At 45.5% G+C, this 5818-nt stretch overlaps 1 pseudogene across 1 annotated transcript; it reads right to left on the reverse strand.

The window, feature by feature from the left end:
- Positions 1 to 626: 626 nt before the first annotated feature.
- On the reverse strand, positions 627 to 3262 carry LOC309566420 (piwi-like protein 1; annotated as a pseudogene). Its single transcript has one exon. The product of its transcript is annotated as a piwi-like protein 1 (transcript).
- Positions 3263 to 5818: the final 2556 nt, after the last annotated feature.

Consider the following 5818-nt stretch of genomic DNA (forward strand, 5'->3'; position numbering starts at 1 on the left):
GACACATAACAGACTTGATTCCTCTATGCATGCTTCATTAATGTGAGCGCAATATTGGTTTTCTAATTAAGTGATGCTAAATTTTCTTACAGCATGTCATGTTGCAGTCTTTGTAATGTTTCCCAGTTGTACGACTTCCCTTGGTAATGTTTAAGTAACCCTATAGTATGGAGACCTGAGATAGCCAGGCAATGCTTATATTGCTCTCCTTTCTGAAGATGATCGCTTTATCTCTTTGGCCTCAGCAATTTCACAGTCAGTCAGACCACCTGATATGCAATTTGGCTCCAGGTTGGTGATGAAGACTATCCTGGCTGTTAAGCTGATCCAACAAGCATTTTAAAAACTAGAGTTCAACGAGAGATTCTATATTTTCTCAGTGCAGGTAAGACTGGAAAGAAACTCTTCCATAGGCAGACCAAAAGTTCAGTCCTCATACTGGCTGCCCCCTGGGTAAGTAGCAGCTTTAAGAGTAAATACAAACTACCAAACTGAAACAACTTTGAGAAATATGAACTTCTGATTGTCTGAGACGTTTTTCAGGAATTGAAGTTTGGAGCCATTTTTCTGCTGAAGTTAGAATGTGTAATTTGAGAAGCATTTAGACAAATGGTGGTCTTGTGTTCTTCCCTTGGCTACAGGTAGTAGAGTAGGCTAGACAGGGAACTGTGCGGCTCCTTGTGAATGCTCTGGCCAACCAGGAAGGCCAGTTTGTGGGCGTACTGGCATGGAGCTGGCACTCTGATCACTCCAGGCCAGTTGTAGTACTGGTGGCAGAGCTTGTAAGTCAGTCGCTGCATACGATCTGGCTTCAGACCTCCGTTGTCATACACAACATTGTAGTGTGTTGGGGACACAGTGCCTTGTCGCACAGACTGGCTGATGATGAAGAAGTCATACCATTCAGGCCTGGTGACTTCAGTATCAACTATTGTCCCAGGAGGTGGATTCTGGAGCTGACCACGAAGAACACCAAAGAATCTGGCATTGATCCGTTTCTTAACCACCACAAGTGTCAGTTTAGGGGTGTAATCTTTGCCTGCTGTCCTGATACAGTCCATAATCTGTGGCACTTCATAGCTGACAAGGGTCTTTAGCTGACCATCGCCCACACCATCACGGTAAATGACAATACGGTTGGGTAGAAAGCCATTGCATTTAAACCAAGCATGGAGAGCACCTTGCATGCAGATCTTAAGACCATCAACAATCTCCTGCTTTTTATCCTGGACCACACATCGAGAAAACCAACGAGTCATTCCTTTATTCATGCTAGCGACAAAACCAGCAATCGATCGCTTTCCTGCCACGGTGTCATGATAGATATCAATCCCGATTACCATCATGCGCTCCACCGGTATCTCCACGCTCCAAAGCTCCCCACCAAGTTTACAATTCATCTTAAGAGCAATCTTGGTACACACAGACATGAGGGTCTGTGGTTTGCTCAGGGTCCTGGCGACCACGCACTGGCTAGGTATGGGCACATCCAGACACAGGTACTTCTTTATTGCATCATACTTCATCTTGTTTATACTGGACAGGACACACACTACCATCTCTGTTTGGTCGGAAATGTTCTGCTGGAATGCCTGTAGATAAGCACCCACATTGTCCTCTATTTCCACCGTTACAGCTTTATTCATCCGGATCCCCAACTGCTGGCTGACTTTATATAAATTCTGTAAAAGAGCACTGGCTGCATCATGATTTCTTCGGGGGTAAACCAGCAGCCAACTGTTCAGAACTGGAGCACTGAGCAAAACGGGACCTCTCATTTCCCTGGACCAGTCTGCAAACTGGGGATTGTATTCTGCAAATCGGCCGCTCAGCAAAATCTTCTCTGGAGGGGCAACTCTCCCTGTAAAGTTCAGAAGCTTGGTGTCAAAGTTAAGGCCCCAGTCATGCAGCTCCTTTTGAACGCTGTCATCCTTGTGAATGTAGTTGAGGAATTGTCCAACTTCTCGCTCCCTCTGGTCTGGGGGCAGTCGGGTGTGAACAGCAAGAGCTTTCTGACATTGAAGTCGCTTCTCATCCTGTCTGTTAAACCTGTCAAGTTACAAAGTTCTGGCACCAACAAAACAGCACCATTGGTGACACCTGGCTGGGTTCTTTTGGGTATGTTGACAAGCATGGGTTGCTTTGCATCCTGGATATTTATATTGTATTGATTTTTGTAGTAGTCCATAAATGTGATTTCACTTCCATCTGACTTGTTAAATGTAGATGCTGGAGACTTATTCCAGTAAATCTCATCTATGCGGTATGTCCTATTGTTGTACTTGGTAAGCACGATCTGCCCAACCAGCTCCTTAACACAGAAATCCTGAAAGCTCTGCGCCCCACACGACATATATATATTGTGCATAAGGTCGAGGACGGTCTCGTTTCTCAGTACTTTATGGCTGATGTCGATATTCAACATAATGCTGGTTTCATACTGCAGGATGGAGGTTGAAAAGCCAGGCCAGACAGTCAGGCGGTGTTCTCTGACTTCTGTAGCATCATTTGGGTTGTAATATTTGCGTCCAATCTGCTTCATGTTCATAATCTTGAGTAGTCTCCTGAAGATGATGTTGTAAAACTGAAAGCAAGTGGGTGAAGTTGGCGGCAACTCATTTGTCAGAGTAATTGTCACTCTCACATTCTCTCCATTCCGGGTTTGGCTGAACACTTCTGTAACCTTATTGAGTCTTTTCGGCAAAAATAAGATGGTACCATCGAAAGCCCGCGCTTTCCCGATGACTTCTTCATGCTGGTATAGCAAAGCTGTTCTCAATCGTCGTGACTCCATGGGAGGATTGTAGTCAATATGGTATTGAAACAAGACCCACTGCGGCCGGGAGACCAGTTTGATATGGTTGGTGACCAGCTGGATTGAGCTGCCAGAAACACCTGTTTTGGATGCTTGGACATGCTCGATTGTCTGGCGAGTGTTCACTCCAAGGTCCTGAAAATCCCGTCTGCGACCGCCTCGTTCACCGATTGATATCTCTTGAAATCCAGCTGAGAGCTGCAGAACATCAGCTGGAGGCCGTTCACCTATTGGAGGTCCCCTCTGGCGCCCCCTGCCAACAAGCTGAGGCTCAGGCTGTAATGGCTCCGGAAGAGCTGCAGGTCTCACTGCAGGTCTCGCTGCCGCCCTCCCTGCAGCCTGTGTGGCTTGAGGCTGTGTTTGCGGCTGTGGTTGCGGCTGTCCAGGTTGAAGCTGCTCTGTAACGCGAGCTCTCCCCCGCGCTCTGGCTCTCGCTCTACCAGTCATCTTTCACCCTAGAATTCTTTAGGGTGGAGGCAACTGATGGTGAAGCCTACTTTCTCCAGCAGGTGTCCTCTGTCCCGGACTTCTTCACAGCAACTCCCTCTCTCCTCTCCGCACCTTCTCGGGGGTTCCGCATTTTTACAAATATTACATGGCTACCCACCTGACTAGAATAATAGACTGGCATTGCCACAGCGATATTAAGGATTGGGTCAATATTGAAAAGCAGTGGTCCCTATGCGATACTCATCACCTATTATGGGCTAACAGTCGCTCTTACTCACCAGATATTAAAAAACATCCACTGATTTACACCACTCTCACAATATTTCAAAAGACAATGCTTAAATATGGCCCATCATCTCTTCCGAGCCCAATTATGCCCCTTTATAACAACCCAGATTTCCCACCAGGTGTACAAAATAAAGCCCTTCTTAGAACAATCAGAGACATGCCGACTCCTCTTGTAGCGTCTCAATGTTTTTCAAACGGTAAGATTCTAAGCTTCCAAAACCTACAGGAAATATGCTCATCTAGACACCTCCTGACCTACTGGAACTACGTCCAGATCCATGGTTTCCTCCAGAGCTGCAGACACAAAAACTTACTTTTTAGAGCACCCACGGAATTTTAGCGGTGTTGCTCACTCTGTACTCCAATGAGGAGGGTAACTTCCTTGGCATACAAGTGGCTTAACACTGCCCCTACAGACTCTTCGGACCCATTTAAAAAAGTGTAGGAAGATAGTTTGGGCAAATCGTTTTCGGCGGCTCAATGGAGGAGATCCTGTATCTTTTCGTACAAATGTTCTCTCAGCACGAAATTACAATAAAATGCTTTCAAAATCAGGACCCAGTGGTACCGAACTCCGTCCAAAATGAGACACTGGTATCCAAATGTTTCAGATAAATGCTGGAGATGTGGTGCGGCACAAGGCAATTTTATCCACATTTGGTGGACTTGTTCTGAAATCGAACATTTCTGGAAATCAATTGCTTCCTAGACTAACCATATTACTGGGCTTGAAAAAACTGGCGTCTTGCCAGTGAAACGCGTCAGTGTTGGCGTCATTTGCCCTTAGTTGATGGATCCGGTTCCTCCGTAACCTCTGGACGACTGCGCGGAGGCTTCCTCACTGTTCCCCCGCCTCCAACTCTCCACGCCGGATATGACGTCAGGCCGTGCTCGACGAGCCTGAACGTCCAAACAGGAAGTCTGCAGAGCGAGTGTGGAAGGAGAACGCCACATGAGGAACGCCACTACCGGCAGGTCCAGTGATCTACATACGGAGGTACGGACACTTCAGGAACCCTGCTACGGCATGTATTGTTGATACTTACACGGCAAACCAGATGAATATCCTCTCATCTTTTTTCACCTGCATTTATTATTAATGGCTATAACTGGAATTTGCAACTGAGTTGAAAGCTGACATTCCCGGTCCTGTTACTTTTGCCATTCAACATCCTCACTTTATACGACACCTAGTCCAGCATCAGACTTGCCTCCATTGGGATATTGGACTTGGGTCCCACCATCACCTCACGTCCTTTGCCGTCTTTTTGAATCCCTTGGGAATTTCCTAGGTCATTTGTGCTATTCAGCCACTTTTTATTGGCAATTGTGGACAGTGCAATATCTTACCCGCTTTAGCCATCACATATAATTTTTTCCCCAACTGGGACATCTCACTGTTTATACCACCTAAATCATGCTGGTACATCTGGATAACCTAGCCATCAATTAGTGGCAATTTGGGACAGTGCAATATTTAGCCGCCATAGCCAGCACATGCCTCTCCGTGTATATATACACTAGCTAATTGTAGCCATTCTGGTTCATGGTGATCCATCACTATGGTTTGTTGTTTTTTATTTGTCTTTTTTATTATACATTGATGTGCCATATCTGTCACATGTATAAAATTGCCTTTCACGGCACAAGTGCCTAATAAAGTTTTTTCACACAATTTGTGCAGTCTGCCTCGTGGGTGCCCATTGTTGATCTATTTCATGGTGAAGGATCCTCTATCTTTCACCTATTGTTTCTATAGTTTAAGCATCCGATCAACGGTCACCCGGTGAGGGACTTAACTCTCTTAAATGCCATTGCCTCATTTATGAAATCAACTAGGGCCATACATGGGAACATTCCCCTGCTTTTTTCATTATTACTGGGCTTGACCTAGATTTTGATGCTCTAACCTTTCTCCTCCACATTAATTCCCTTTCCTATCACAAATATACATTTTATCTTGGTAGACATTTGCTAAATGCGGCGAAATGCCTGATCCCGCTTAACTGGAATTCAACCAACCCTCCACAAATCAGAGATTGGTTGTTTAAGATAAACCAAATTTTTGAAATGGAAAAAAATGTGGCAATGAAAACGGACAAAAATGATAAGCTCCACAAAATGTGGTCCTTGTGGTCACTCTTTACGGTGTCCCCTGAATACCAATCACTGGTCACTTAAGCGACTTTAGTACTAAACTCCTGAAGCATAGGCTGCAGCCACTTGATACCTTCCTGGAGGAGTCCTGTCTGAGAAATACCCTGT

Source organism: Pelophylax lessonae (assembly GCF_965119305.1).
Source record: "Pelophylax lessonae genome assembly, chromosome: 11".
In the NCBI taxonomy this organism is placed as follows: domain Eukaryota; kingdom Metazoa; phylum Chordata; class Amphibia; order Anura; family Ranidae; genus Pelophylax; species Pelophylax lessonae.